At 44.4% G+C, this 14320-nt stretch overlaps 1 protein-coding gene across 2 annotated transcripts in view; it reads right to left on the reverse strand.

Moving 5' to 3' along the window:
* The window catches only part of LOC132380390 (proto-oncogene tyrosine-protein kinase LCK-like), a 104778-nt gene that overhangs the window by 68066 nt on the left and 22392 nt on the right, over positions 1-14320 (reverse strand). The window lies entirely within an intron of this gene.

Genomic DNA, 14320 nt, shown 5'->3' on the forward strand with positions numbered 1-14320 from the left:
TCTGAGTGAAGAAGATCTCCTTCAGGTTCCCCTTAAATGTTTCAACTTTCACCCTTTACCCATGACCCAACCTCAGTGGAAAAAGCCTGCTTGCATTTACCCTGTATAGTTATAGCATGCACCCGACTGTGCCAGCTTCTGGGGTTCACACACTCTGATTCTCCGGAATGTGGCTCACTGGCACTGTCCTTTTAAAGATTCGGGCCTGCCCTGCTAACTGGCAGCCATGTTTCAGCACCAGGATTTTAATATTTGAAGTGTGGTTCAGTGCTCTATCATCAGTTCAACTTCAGATTCTCATCAAGCGTCTAGTTTAGAACCCTGTCTTTGCATCGTGTCTCAATTCTAGTCTCACGTACTCCAGCAGTCGGGTCCATACCACCCTCGCCAAGTCTCTTGTCACATATCTATAACCCTCATAACTTTCATACCTCAAAGTAAAAATAATGTACAGACTCTGAGCAGCGGGAATTGAAGCCTATCAGTGATGACCGGTGTTTATTTGTCCCCTTCCTTTCCCCAGGCTCGGAGTTCCACCTCACCAAGAACTGAAGATGTCAAGATTCCTGTCATTACGTCTGGTTCATCATTCACAACAGGTGCTATTTGCTCTTGAGGCTGAACAATTTTTATTTTAAGGATTATTACAGGAGCGTGCATCAATAACCTAGAGCACCCTGTGTGCAAACTTAGTTGAATAAGCAAATAACACACACTGTGTGGTCCGTCCATCAACTCACAATCAGAACAAGCAGGCCATACAGAGCCTAGAGTTCTGGCCGCCTCATTATAGGAAGGATATTGAAGCTTTGGAGAGGGTGCAGAAGATGTTCACCAGCTCGCTGCCTGGTTTAGAGGGTGTGTGTGTTCACAAGAGGCTGGATAAACTTGGCCTGCTTCTCTGGAGCACCGGAGGCTGAGGGGAGATCTGATGGAGGTTTATAAGATTATGAGAGGCACAGGGAGAGCAGAGAGAGACTGTTTCCCAGGGTTGAAACCTCTAATACCAGAAGGCATGCATTGAAGGTGAGAGGGGGTAGGTTCAAAGGAGATGTGAGTTTTTCACTCAGAGTGGTGGATGCCTGGAATGTGCTGCCTGGAACAGTGGTGGTAGAGGCAAAAGCATTAGAGGCTTGTAAGAGACGTCTAGATAGACACATGAATGTGAGGAAGACAGTGGGGTATGGAGATTGTATAGGTAGGAGGGTTTAGTTTCTTTGGGGGGGGGGGGTATAATTTACTTCTTAGCCAATTTGGCACAACATTTTGAGCCGCAGGGTCTGTTCCTGTGCTGTACTGTTCTACGTAGAAGAGTGAAAACAATTTTGTTGATATTTTATTCATTTGACATTACACTTTTGGTCAATGAAAGCTGAAACATTTAAGAATAATGAGACAGACATGTGGTTCAGCTTGCCCGTAACTTGCAGAGTGTAGATCTCTGATGTTGGTGCAGCGTCGAACCTCAACCCTCAACCCCTAATTCCCAAACTTCTCAGTTGGGATCAGTCCTCATTCCCTTCTCCTCTCAGTCTCACTTCTCCTTCACTTTCCTGTTTAACCACAGTCAGGGAATTCATGATTTGTGTGGAGGACAATATGAATTTTAATACACTTTAAAGGATCAATAATTTGGAGGATAAAAGTTGCATTCACAAGCACCTTTCAAGAGTCAGAACAGTGCACCTGTTTATACCAATAGTGCCATTTATCCTGTCCAGAGTCCAACCCATAATCTTTCCAGGTATGCAATGCCACTTGATGAATTTTATTAAAATATTTATATTGTTACATCACTGAGACAAGATGAGCATCTGTAAGGCTGGTATAATTTAGAGAAAATTAAGACTGACTGTTATGCACACACTTTTCTGTTGGTGCAGGCTTTTACAGAAAGTTTCCAATTTAACTCCTCTGATCTCCTTTGGTCCAATAGTTTAAAACCGTGACTGAACTGAGTTCCAAGCCGCATTGAGAGGGAAGAAGGGTTGCCATGGTAGCGTATGTGTTAGCGCTGCTCTATTACAATTGGGGTGGGGTCAGAGTTCGGAGTTTAATTCCGACGTCCTCTGTAAGGATTCTGTATGTCCTTTTCCCTGGAAGCATGATTTTTCGCCACTCTCTGGCTAAAGGAATTCTGCTTTATCTTTGTTCTAAGTGGACATCCTTCTATTTGAGGGGTTCCCAACTTTTTTTTAATGCCATGGACCCTTACCGTTAACCATGGATCCCAGGCTGAGAACTCCTGCTCTGTTCTGAGGCTATGACCCTTGGTCCTAGACTCCCCCAACACTGGACAGATCCTCTCCACATCTCAGCTTTTATTTCACTGTTTTAAAAACCGAATCATAAAAAGGTTCAGCAGAGAAAGAAGCTGTTCTGACGGTGTGCAGGCAACCTGAGATAACTTTCACAACACAAAACCTACTTAGTGACGTGGGATGAACTCAACAGCACAAAGGTAGGTTTTTTTCCAGCTATTTTGTACTTGCGACATTAACCAGGGGTGTTGTACACAAAGGGCCTGAATTATTGTTGAGAATCCCTACCAGACATCCCACGGTCTCTTTGACCCACTACCGTCAGGAAGGAGATACAGGAGCATCAGGACTAGGACTGCCAGACTGGGTAACAGCTTCTTCCCTCAGGCTGGGAGACTAATGAACACCCTGCCCCACCGAGGTCTCGTCACTACGACAGCGAGCCGTTCACTGTTTACCTCTGCTGTGCTCCTCTACATGCCCTTTGAATTATAGTTTATTCACATATTGATGGTAAGTAATATTTTGTTTTATGTGCAGTGTATATCATTTTGATACCTGTTTTGTGGATGTACTGCGGTCCAGAGGATCTGTAGCTGGAGATGTTGATCAACCTTACTGCTTGGGGAAAGTAACTGTTTTTGAGTCTGTTTGTCCCGGTGTGGATGCTACGTAGCCTCCTCCCTGTGGGAGTGGGACGAACAGTACATGAGCAGAGTGGGTGAGAATCCTACAAGGTGTTACTGGCCCTTTTCCAGCACCTTTCTGTACACACGTCCCTGACAGTGGTTGGGCTGGTGCGGGAAACGTGTTGGCCAGTTATGATGACCTGTTGTCGAGCCCTCCTAATGAAATCCCAAATATTTCTTCAAAATGCTCTTTGGGGTGCAAAATCCTCCCCTAATAGTTTTAACCTCAGCTTTTCAGAAATAAGTTTATTTCAGAGCTAAGTTACTGCCAGCAGTTATCGTTTCCACTATTTCCTGTTGATCCACGTGGGAACAGAATGCCTTTACTGCTTGTATTCTCCTTTCCCCGAGATCTGGAAACACTGACAAATATCTGTAACAAAGAAATGGCATTACACTCTGTCAGAGTGCCAACTGGTGTTCCTAGTTACCACAGGAAAGTTCTCTTTCCAGCAACGAAGGGGGAGACCAGGAGAAGTTTAACTTGGCACGGCCTTTAGTGTAATGTCTGAATTGCTGTATCTCGTACGGTGCAGCACTGCCTCGTTACTGAGTACAAATCCCTCTCTGGATACAGTGCTCAGGGTTTCATAATGCAGCTTAAACTCAGAACGCTCTGAGGCACCAGAACTCTGCCTACAAATTATAGTGGGTTGTATCTCACATAGCGATGAGTTGCAGCACAGGAAGGAGTTAGAGAGACTAGTGATATGGTGTCATGACAACAGCATTTCCATCAATGTCAGCAAAACTAAAGAGCTGATGACTGACTTCAGAAAAGAGGGAGGTCACACGCTCCTGCCTACACCAAGATGTTGAGAGTGAGATGGAGGAGAGCTTCAAGTTCTTGAGAGTCAACATCCTCAATATCCTGTCCTGGTCCAACCACAAAGATGTCATGGCATGAAACCTCACCAGCACTGCTAGCTTAATCAAATAGCCCACCCACCATAGACGTTCACTCTTCACCCCTCCGCAGACTCTGTCTACACCTCACTGCTTCAGTAAGTAGCCAGCGTGATCAAATACCCCACCCACCCCAGACGCTCTCTCTTCTCCCCTCTCCCATTGGGCAGAAGATACAAAAGCCTGAAAGCACATCCCACCAGGCTCAAGGACAGCTTCTACCCCACTGATATAAGGTTATTGAATGGTTCCCTGGTATGATAAGATGGTTTCTTGGCCTCACATCTACAATGTTATGATTTTACTTAATTTTTACAAGAAAGAATATAATTAGAACAAAAAAAAAGTCCCTGTCCTAATCTCACAAAATCATAGCCTACACGAAATGGTGGGACGTTAGGGTAGAGTAGAGGTTAGCATAACGCTCAGGGCGTCAGAGTTCGGAGTTCAATACCAGCACTGTGGAATTACCTACAAACTCATATGCCTTTGGAACGTGGGAGGAAACCAGAGCGCCTGGAGGAAAGCCACGTGGTCACAGAGAGAACGCACAAACTCCTTACCGATGGTGGTGGGAATTGAACCTGGATCACTGGAGCTGTCAAGCATTCCACTTACCATTACCCTACCATGAATGCTTTTAGCGCAGTGCTTTTAACACGATATAATGGCGTTTTTTATTTACCTCCCATTAGCCATGCCCTCAGGACTTCCTTCCACTCTGGGTCTGTTGTTCGAGGTCTTTATGGAAACAGAGCCTCCTCCACAGACAGGACAGGATACGGCTGTCGTGGTGGCTCTGTGTTCGTCTTGTGAAATCCTCTCACCACAGCCTTCATCATACTTCCGATGCGTCAACCTGACCTGAAAGCCCCTTCTTCACTTGGTCCAGTTGTGCCGAGGGACTCGGTGAGGATGCCACATTTCAGGGAAGCTTTCAGAACCTCGTGATTCCATTTTACTGGCTGCCTGGAAATCTCCCACCACTGAACTCGGAACAGTCTCCATTTTGGATATCTGGTGTCTGGAATGTGCTCAGTTAAGCTGCCTGATTTGTCAAGAGCTATCGTGGTCATGGAAGGTGCTGGGACCTCTTTAGTGGTGATTATTGGAGCTGACTCTGGGATGGCAGGACTTTCATATGAAGAAAGACTGGATCGACTAGGCTTATACTCACTGGAATTTAGTAGATTAAGCGGGGATCTTATTGAAACGTATAAAATTCTACAGGGATTGGACAGGCTAGATGTAGGAAGATTGTTTCCGATGTTGGGGAAGTCCAGAACGAGGGGTCACAGTTTAAGGATAAAGGGGAAGCCTTTTAGGACCGAAATGAGGAAAAACTTCTTCACACAGAGAGTGGTGAATCTGTGGAATTCTCTACCACAGGAAACAGTTGAGGCCGGTTCATTGGCTATATTTACGAGGAAGTTAGATATGGCCCTTGTGGCTAAAGGGATCCGGGGTATGGAGAAAAAGCAGGTACAGAGTTCTGAGTTGGATGATCAGCCATGATCATACTGAATGGTGGTGCAGGCTCGAAGGGCCAAACGGCCTACTCCTGCACCTATTTTCTATGTTTCTATGACTGCAGGAAGTGGCTCTGACAGCTCTGGAAACCTTTCTTCTCCAACAATTGACTCTGCTCTCGCCACTACAGCCCCACACACTGTTGAGGTGTTGAAAAGCCATTTCTCAAGGACTGGTGTTCCAGAACACTTAGTCATCCCGGTAACACCGAATGCCTGGGCAGCCTTGCAGCACTTGGGCCACAGCTTTCTGCCAGAGCTCAGGTGCAGATGCTACTCCAAAATAAGCCTATTATAGCAATAAAGCCCTACGTAAGTGTTTATGGTGAGAAACACTTTGGACTCTTCTTCCATCTCCATCTGTGGGTAGGCCTCTGTAAAGTCCACTTTGCTGGAGTGTTTTCCTCCAGAAAGGTTTGCAAAGGTATCTTCTATTTTGGGCAGAGTATTGGGTTAATAGTGGCCTTAAAATGTTCTCCAATCCTGACAGATCCATTCTTCGTGGCCACTGAAAACACCGGCATTGCCTATGGGCTCCACTCAACCTTGAAAATAATTCCTTCAGCCTCCATGTGATTGAGCTCTCTTGGCTACTTTATCACGAATAGTATAACAATATGGACAGGCTTTGTAAAACTTGAGAGTGGCATTTTCATTTAACATTATTTTCCCCTTGATATGTTGAAGTTTTCTGATGCCCTCCTTGAACTGCTGCGGCATCATCTAATATCTTTCTTAATTTGCTTTCAGTTGACTCTGTTGCAGGGGATGTGACATGCAAATGGTGGATGGATCTCCAATCAAGCTGTAGATATTTCAGACAATCACGACACTACAATTCTGGCCTTCCCATTTTTACCACCTACAAGCCCAATGTGGTTTGTTGGTTGTTGTATTGCACTGTTACGAATGCCATTCCCACAGGAGTTATCTTTTCTCCAGTACACATTCTTAGTTTGATATCAGCAGGCTTCAGTTCAGTATCTTTGAAATGCCATTCAAACTCTTTTTGTGGAAGGACTGAAACAGCCAAGCACATATCAAATTCCATTTTAATTAATTTGCCATTCACTTCTGGTGTAAGTTGCTTGTTATTGTTAGTTTTCACATAGTAAATCTCAAGGCTGCGCAGTCCTGTATCACTCTCATCATTATTAGATTTTCCATCAACAGCGTGCAGTTTAGTGCTCTTTTTGAAACCGTAACTTGACTGTTTATCTGTTTCTCTTCCCTGTGAGTCCATTTATTTTTGTCTGTCAAACATGCTCTTTGTATTTTTCCTACTCTGTTGCATTTTTCTGCAAGTTTCATTAAACCTGCATTGGTCTGATATTAGTGAGCCCCTGTCATGACAGTAACACAGTTTCTGTTTAGACATTGCAATTTTGTTCACACTCACTTCTATTCCTGGCTACAATTCAATTGCATCTCTGTCTGTTGTTTCCATTAATACAGGGGGCCTAAACTGCTCACAATACCCCAAGTGAGGCCTCACCAGTGTTTTATAAAACCTCAACATTACATCCTTGATTTTATATTCTAGTCCTCTTGAAATGAATGCAAGCATTGCATTTGCCTTCCTCACCGATTCAACCTGCAAATTAATCTTTACAGAATCCTGCACAAGGACTCCCAAATCCCTTTGCACCTCTGATTTATGAATTTTCTCTCCATGTATCAAATAGAATACGCTTTTATTTCCTCTACCAAAGTGCATGACCATACACTTCCTGACATCTGCCACTTCTTTACCCATTCTCCTAATCTGTCCAAGTCCTTCTGCAGCCTCTCTGCTTCCTCAGCATTACTTGCACCTCCACCTATCTTTGTACCTCCCTCAAAACTGGCCACAAATCCATCAATTCTGCCATCCAAATTACTGACACACAATGTAAAAAGAAGCGGTCTCAACACTGACTACTGCAGAACACCACTAGTCACTGGCAGCCAATCAGAAAAGGCTCCCATTATTCCCACTTTTTCTCCTGCCAATTAGCTAAAGCTCCATCCATGCTAGAATCTGTCCTGTATTGCCATGGGATCATAGCTTGTTAAGCAGTCTCATGTGCGGAATCTTGTCAAAAGTCTTCTGAAAATCCAGGTACACACATCTACTGATTCTTCTTTACCAATCCTGCTTGTTATTTCCTCAAAGAATGCCTAACAGATTTGTCAGAAAAGATTTCCTTACAAGGAAACCATGCTGACTTTGGCCTATTTTATCATTTGCATCCAAGAACCACATCCTTAAAAATCAATTCCAACATCTTCCCAACCATTGAAGTCAGGCTAACTGGCCTATAGTTTCCTTTCTTCTGCCTTCCTCCCTTCTGAAAGAGTGGCGTGACATTTGAAATTTTCCAGTCCCCCAGGACCATGCCAGAATCCATTGATTCTTGAAAGATTTCTACTAATGCCTCCACAATCTCTTCAGAAACCTGGACTGTAGACCATCTGGGCCAGGTGACTTATCTACCTTCAGACCTTTCAGTTTCCCAAGCTCCTTCTCCCTAGTAATGGCAACTTCACTCACTTCTGCCCCTGATATTCTCAAACCTCTGGTGCTTTCCACAGTAAAGACTAATGCAATCAGTCTGCTTTCATCAGAAGCATCAGCTTGCTTATGTCTGGGTGGTGTGGTCAGTGCATGTTGCAACATTTTCCATGCTTGCCCATTCTCTGATCTTTTAAAAACCCCAGAAGGTATTGCATAAACTGTTCATGATGATGGTTCACCGCAATGTTAACGGCTGAGCAAACTTAGCAAAGGAAGAATCGGTTTAACGTTGGTGGTGTCACTACACATAGCCTATGGTGAAGATCTATGAAGTCCACTGCTCAGTGACACACAAAGGCTGCTGAATGCTTTAACATTAAGAAGGTGATTGTGTGGAGCCAATCTGAGACCACCCTGAATTTAAAAGAGTTTGTTTCAGTACAGAGACTGCTGATGCTGGCAGTTGCGTTCTCCAAAGAGGTCTCTCACCGCAGTAGTCACAAACATGAGAAAGTCTGCAGATGCTGGAAATCCAATTCAACACACACAAAATGCTGGAGGAACTCAGCATTCAGGTAGCGTCTATGGAAAAGAGTCTACCGCTGACTTTTCGGGCCCAAGTTGTACCTCGCTCTTTCTCCTCCTCCTTCTTCCCTCTCTTCCATGGTTCACTGTCTTCTGTTGTCAAATTCTTTTTTCCTCAGTCCTTTAACTCTTTAACCTATCACTTCCGAGCTTCTTACTTCACCTTCCCTTCCCATATCGACCCTTTTTCCTCCTCACCTGGTCTCACATACCACCTGCCAGCTTGTACTCCTTCTCCTCTCCCAACTTCTTATCTGCCTTCTGTCCCTCCTTTTCCAGTCCTGCTGAAGGGTCTCAACCAGAAAACCTGACTGTTTGTTCACCTCCATAGATGCTGCCTGACCTGTGAGCATTTTGTGTGTGTTGCTCTGACCCAAATTTGTTCAAAGGTTTCAAAGATACACTTAATGTCAGAGAAATGTATGCACAAACAGTCTCTCAAAAATTCAAACATTACACATGAAAGAGTACAGACACAACTTACAAGGATGTTGCTGGGTGTTGAGGACCTGAGGTACAGGGAAAAGTTGAATAGGTTAGGAATTTATTCCCTGGACCATAGGGATATGAGTTGAGATTTACAGAGGTAACGAAAATAGATAGATTGAATGCAGGCTTTGTCCCCTCAGGGGTTGGATAAGATAAACTAGAGGCCATAGGGTTAGGGTAAAATATTAAAGAGGAATCTGAGGAAGAACATCTTCATCTCAAGGGTGGTGCGAGTGTGGAATGAGCTACCAGCTGATATGGTAAAGTTCAGTTGCAACATTTAAGAGTAGTTCGGATAGGTAAACCACTGTGCAAAAATGCACGTATATATTGCAAGGGCACCTAAGACTTTTGCACAATACAGTATTTGTCTCTGTGGAGCGGAGAGGGAGTTTGAAAATTTGGCAGGAACAATGGATATTGGGAATGGTGAGGGTGAAGTGCTGTGGGAGGGGTGTGGGACAGGTGGCAGAGAAGGAGTGCCAGTGGTGGTGGGGGGGGGTGAGGGTGGTACAAGTGCAGTCATACCCAGTCCTGAGACACCAGGCAAGATCATTTGATTCCAAAAAATTGGTTGATTGATCACTACAGAATGTCTCTCTGGTGTTTCCCGCTCCCTCCTCTCTCCCTTCTCCCTTTTCCCAACCATGATTCCTTCTTCCTATACCCCTTCCCACTCCCAGTCCACAATAGAGACCCCTATCAGAAGCAGGTTTTTCATCACTCACATGTGTCATGAAATTTGTTTTTTTTTTGCAGCATAAAACATAAAATTAACATAAAATTACTACAGTACTGTGGAAAGGTCTTAGGCTCCCTGGTTATGTATATGTGCCTGAGACTTTTGCACAGTGCTGTCCATGGACGGGAGAAGTTTAGAAGGCTATAGTCCTGGTGATGGTACATGGGACTAAGCAGAAGAGTAGGCAAACAAGGACTCAATGGGCTGAAGAGTGGGGTTCTGTGTTGTAGCCCTCTATATCTCAATAACCCTGTGACAATGAGTTAAAATCAGAATTCTTTGCTGGAATTTCTTTGTGAAGGTGACAATACTTCTCTGGGCCTCGTATCATTGCGCAACAGTGGATTGTTGAAAGACAGTGGTTACAAAAGTAGAAAACAAGTTAGAAACATTAAGTCATAGAAAAGTACAGCACAGAAACAGGCCCTTTGGCCCATCTGGTCTGTGCTGGACCATTTAAACTGCCTAGACCCACTGACCTGCACCTCCATATCCGTGTCATCCATGCATTTGACAAGGTTCCACATGACAGGCTTCTTCAGAAAGGCAGAAGGCATGGGATCCAGGGAAGTTTGGCCAGGTGGATTCAGAACTGGCTTGCCTGCAGAAAGCAGAGGGTCGTGGTGGAGGGAGTACTTTCAGATTGGAGGGTTGTGACTAGTGGTGTTCCACACGGATTGGTTCTGGGACCTCTACTTTTCATGATTTTTATTAACGACCTGGATTTGGGGGTAGAAGGGTGGGTTGGCAAGTTTGCAGACGACACAAAGGTTGGTGGTGTTGTAGATAGTGTAGGGGATTGTCAAAGATTGCAGAGAGACATTGATAGGATGCAGAAGTGGGCTGAGAAGTGGCAGATGGAGTTCAACCCAGAGAAGTGTGAGGTGGTTCACTTTGGAAGGACAAACTCCAAAGCAGAGTACAAAGTAAATGGCAGGATACTTGGTAGTGTGGAGGAGCAGAGGGATCTGGGAGTATATGTCCACAGATCCCTGAAAGTTGCCTCACAGTTAGATAGGGTAGTAAAGAAAGCTTATGGGGTGTTAGCTTTCATAAATCGAGGGATAGACTTTAAGAGTCATGAGGTAATAATGCAGCTCTATAAAACTCTGTTTAGGCCACTCTTGGAGTACTGTGCCTAGTTCTGGTTGCCTCAGTATTGGAATGATGTGGAAGCATTGGAAAGGGGACAGAGGAAATTTCCCAGGATGCTGCCTGGTTTAGAGAGTATGGATTATGATCAGAGATTAAGGGAGATAGGGCTTTACTCTTTGGAGAGAAGGAGGATGAGAGGAGACATGATACAGGTATACAAGATATTAAGAGGAATAGATAGAGTGGACAGCCAGTGCCTCTTTCCCAGGGCACCACTGCTCAGTACAAGAGGACATGGCTTTAAGGTAAGGGGTGGGAAGTTCAAGGGGGATATTAGAGGAAGGTTTTTTACTCAGAGAGTGGTTGGTGCGTGGAATGCACTGCCTGAGTCAGTGGTGGAGGCAGATACACTAGTGAAATTTAAGAGACTACTAGACAGGTATATGGAGGAATTTAAGGTGGGGGGTTATATGGGAGGCAGGGTTTGAGGGTTGGCACATTGTGGGCTGAATGGCCTGTACTGTGCTGTACTATTCTATGTTCTATCTATACAAACTTCTCTTCAAGCTCACTTGTGTTGGCAGCTCATTCCACACTCTCACCATCCTCTGAGTGAAGAAGTTTTCCCTCATGTTCCCCTTAAACTTTTCACCTTTCACCCTTAACCCATGACCTGTAGTCTCACTCAACCTCAGTGGGAAATGCCTGTTTGCATTTACCCTATCTATACCCTCATAATTTTGTAAACGTCCATCAGATCCTCTGCGTCCTGCGGACTTTCACAGTAAACACAAAGAAACAGAAGAGAGTCAATGAAAAGCCACACACAAGTCAGATAAACAACTAGCGTGCAAAAAACAACAAGCTGTGTAAATAGCAAAAGAAATATTGATGTGGTACACACAGACCGATAAAAAGCCACATGGGGTCCCAGGGTTCATAAATGGAAGCAGAAACTCCGTGAACAAGGAAATTATAACGGTGATACACAAAGCATTGGTTTGCCAACAGCTGAAATTTGAAGAGCTCCATTCTGGGTATTTTGTTTCCAGAAAGATAGAGCGTAGCAGGGATTTACTCGGCAGATTCCTGTGATGAGGAACTTCACCTGTTTGGAGTGGCTGGCAAACTGCCGCCTGAACCAGGAGATGCAATCCAGCACAGGATTTAAAGCAGGGAATGTTGTCACCAGAGTAGGAGAGAGCCTGTTCCCATTGGAAGAAATGGTACAGAAAGGTTCACATGTGACCTAAGGATGAGAGGGTGGGATCTGGAATTAATACCACTGTCGGGCAGAATCAGTTGTGGCATTCAAAAAGGGAACTGGATTAAGTCTGGAATGGAAAAAAAAGTTTTTCAACATATTGGACAGAGGCCAGAGAGCATGTACAGCTATCACAGACTTGATGGGACAATTTACTCCCTGTGGCCAAACTGCAGCCACACGTTTCCAGCGTGGTGGGTTGGATCTCAGATAACACTGAACACTCAAAGATCATCTATCTCCTTCCGGCAGGAAGGAGATGAAGAGCCCCGTGGCATGGTATCACAACAGCAACCTTTTCCTCAATGTCAGTAAACAAATGAGGTCGTGAAACAGGCTGCAATTCATGCCCTTGTCTGTATCAGGGCTGCTGAGCTGATGTTGGTTGACAGCTTCAAGGTTCTGGGTGTAAACGTCACCAACAATTTGTCCTGGTCTTTGTGAGCTGGCCAAGAAAGCTAAGGAAGTATGGCATTCCCAGAATCAGAATCACATTTGATATCACTGGCATTCTGTATCTCATGAAATTTATTGTTTTGTGGCAGCAGTACATTGCAATCCATCTTTTAAAAAGCTATAAATTGCAATAAGAAATGTATATAAAAATTAAATTAAATAAGTAATGCAAAGGAGAGAAAAAAGGTAGTGAGGTATTGTACATGGGTTCATTGTCCAATCTGATGGTGGTGGGGAAGAAGCTGCTCCTGACTCGTGTGCCTTTAGCAACGAGAAGATGGCAGGTCATGGGTGATGGGGGTCCTTCATGGTGGATGCTGCCTTTTGGAGGCATCACCTTTTAAAGATGTCCTAATGCCCATGATAGAGATGGCAGAGTTTGCAGCTTTTTCTGATCCTGTTCAGTGGCCCCTCCACACCAGACAGTTACACAACTGGTTACAATGCTCTCCACGGTACATCTGCAGAAATTTGCGATACTCTTTGGTGACATATCAAATCTGCTCAAGTCCCTAATGCAATATAGCTTCTGCTGTGCTTTCTTTGTAATTGCATCAGTATGCTGGATCCCAGACAGATCCTCAGAGATGTTGACATCCAGGAACCGCTCCCCCTTTCCACTACCGATCCCTTTCACCCCTTCCCTTGATGGCCCTCACCAATTTTTACAGATGCACTATAGGAGACATTTTATCTGGATGCATCATGGCTCGGAGTGACAACTACTCTGTCCAGGACCACAAAACCCACGTCATCCAGACCATACCCTCTCTTCATTACTACCATCGGGCAGGAGGTCCCACACCACCAAGTTCCAGAACAGTTATTACCCCTCATTCAGGCTCCTGAACCTGTGTGGATAATGTCAATTAGCCCGACACTGAACTGACTCCTCATGTTCAAGGACTCGACAACTCCTGCTCTCAGTATTGTTTATTTGCTTAGGTTGTCTTCTAAATCACATTGGTGTTTGTGAGCCTTTGTCTGTTCAAGATTCAAAGATTCAAAGTATATTTATTATCAAAGTCTGTATGCAGATTCATCTTTTTCACAGACAGCCCTGAAACAACGAAGAACCATGAAGCCAGCCTGTTCAAAGAAGAATATCAAACATCAAACCCTCCCTCCTGTAAAATTGCACAAATTCTTTTGTATTTCTTTTTTTATCTTTGTGAATGCAAGTAAATGAAACTCAAGGAAGTATATGTCAATATTTACGCACTTTGATCACAAACTTACTTTGAACTTTTAAGAAACTGCAGAGAGTTGTGAACACAGCCTTGCACCTCAGCAGAACCTCTGTGAACTCTGTCCACACTTCTCACCGCCTCAGTAAAGCAGACAGAATAATTGAAGATCCCTCCAGCCCAAGACAGTCGCTCCTCTTCTCAACGACTCAGGATCAGCTTCTTCCCCTCTGCCATCAGATTTCTGAATGGACATTGAACCCATGAACCCTACCTCACTTCTTTTTTGCAGTGCTTATTTAATTTAACTTTTTAAATTTATATAGATATATACTTCTTACTGCAATTCACAGATTGTATTAGTATATATTGCATTGTACTGCTGGTGCATGATAACACATTTTATGACATACGCCGGTGAAATTAAACCTGATTTGAGATACTGACATGCTGGTTTGCGGACTGTAGCTCTGATGGCCTCTGGTTCAGGGACTCTTTGGGACGGGGGGTGGGGGGTGGTGCGCTAGGTAGCTTTGGGGCTTCTGCTGTTGCATGGTGGGGGGCAGCTTCTGCTGGCATAGATGGGGGGTTGAAGCTTTTGCTGCTGCTTGTGTGGTGGG

This window comes from Hypanus sabinus, chromosome 24 (assembly GCF_030144855.1).
Source record: "Hypanus sabinus isolate sHypSab1 chromosome 24, sHypSab1.hap1, whole genome shotgun sequence".
Classification (NCBI taxonomy): domain Eukaryota; kingdom Metazoa; phylum Chordata; class Chondrichthyes; order Myliobatiformes; family Dasyatidae; genus Hypanus; species Hypanus sabinus.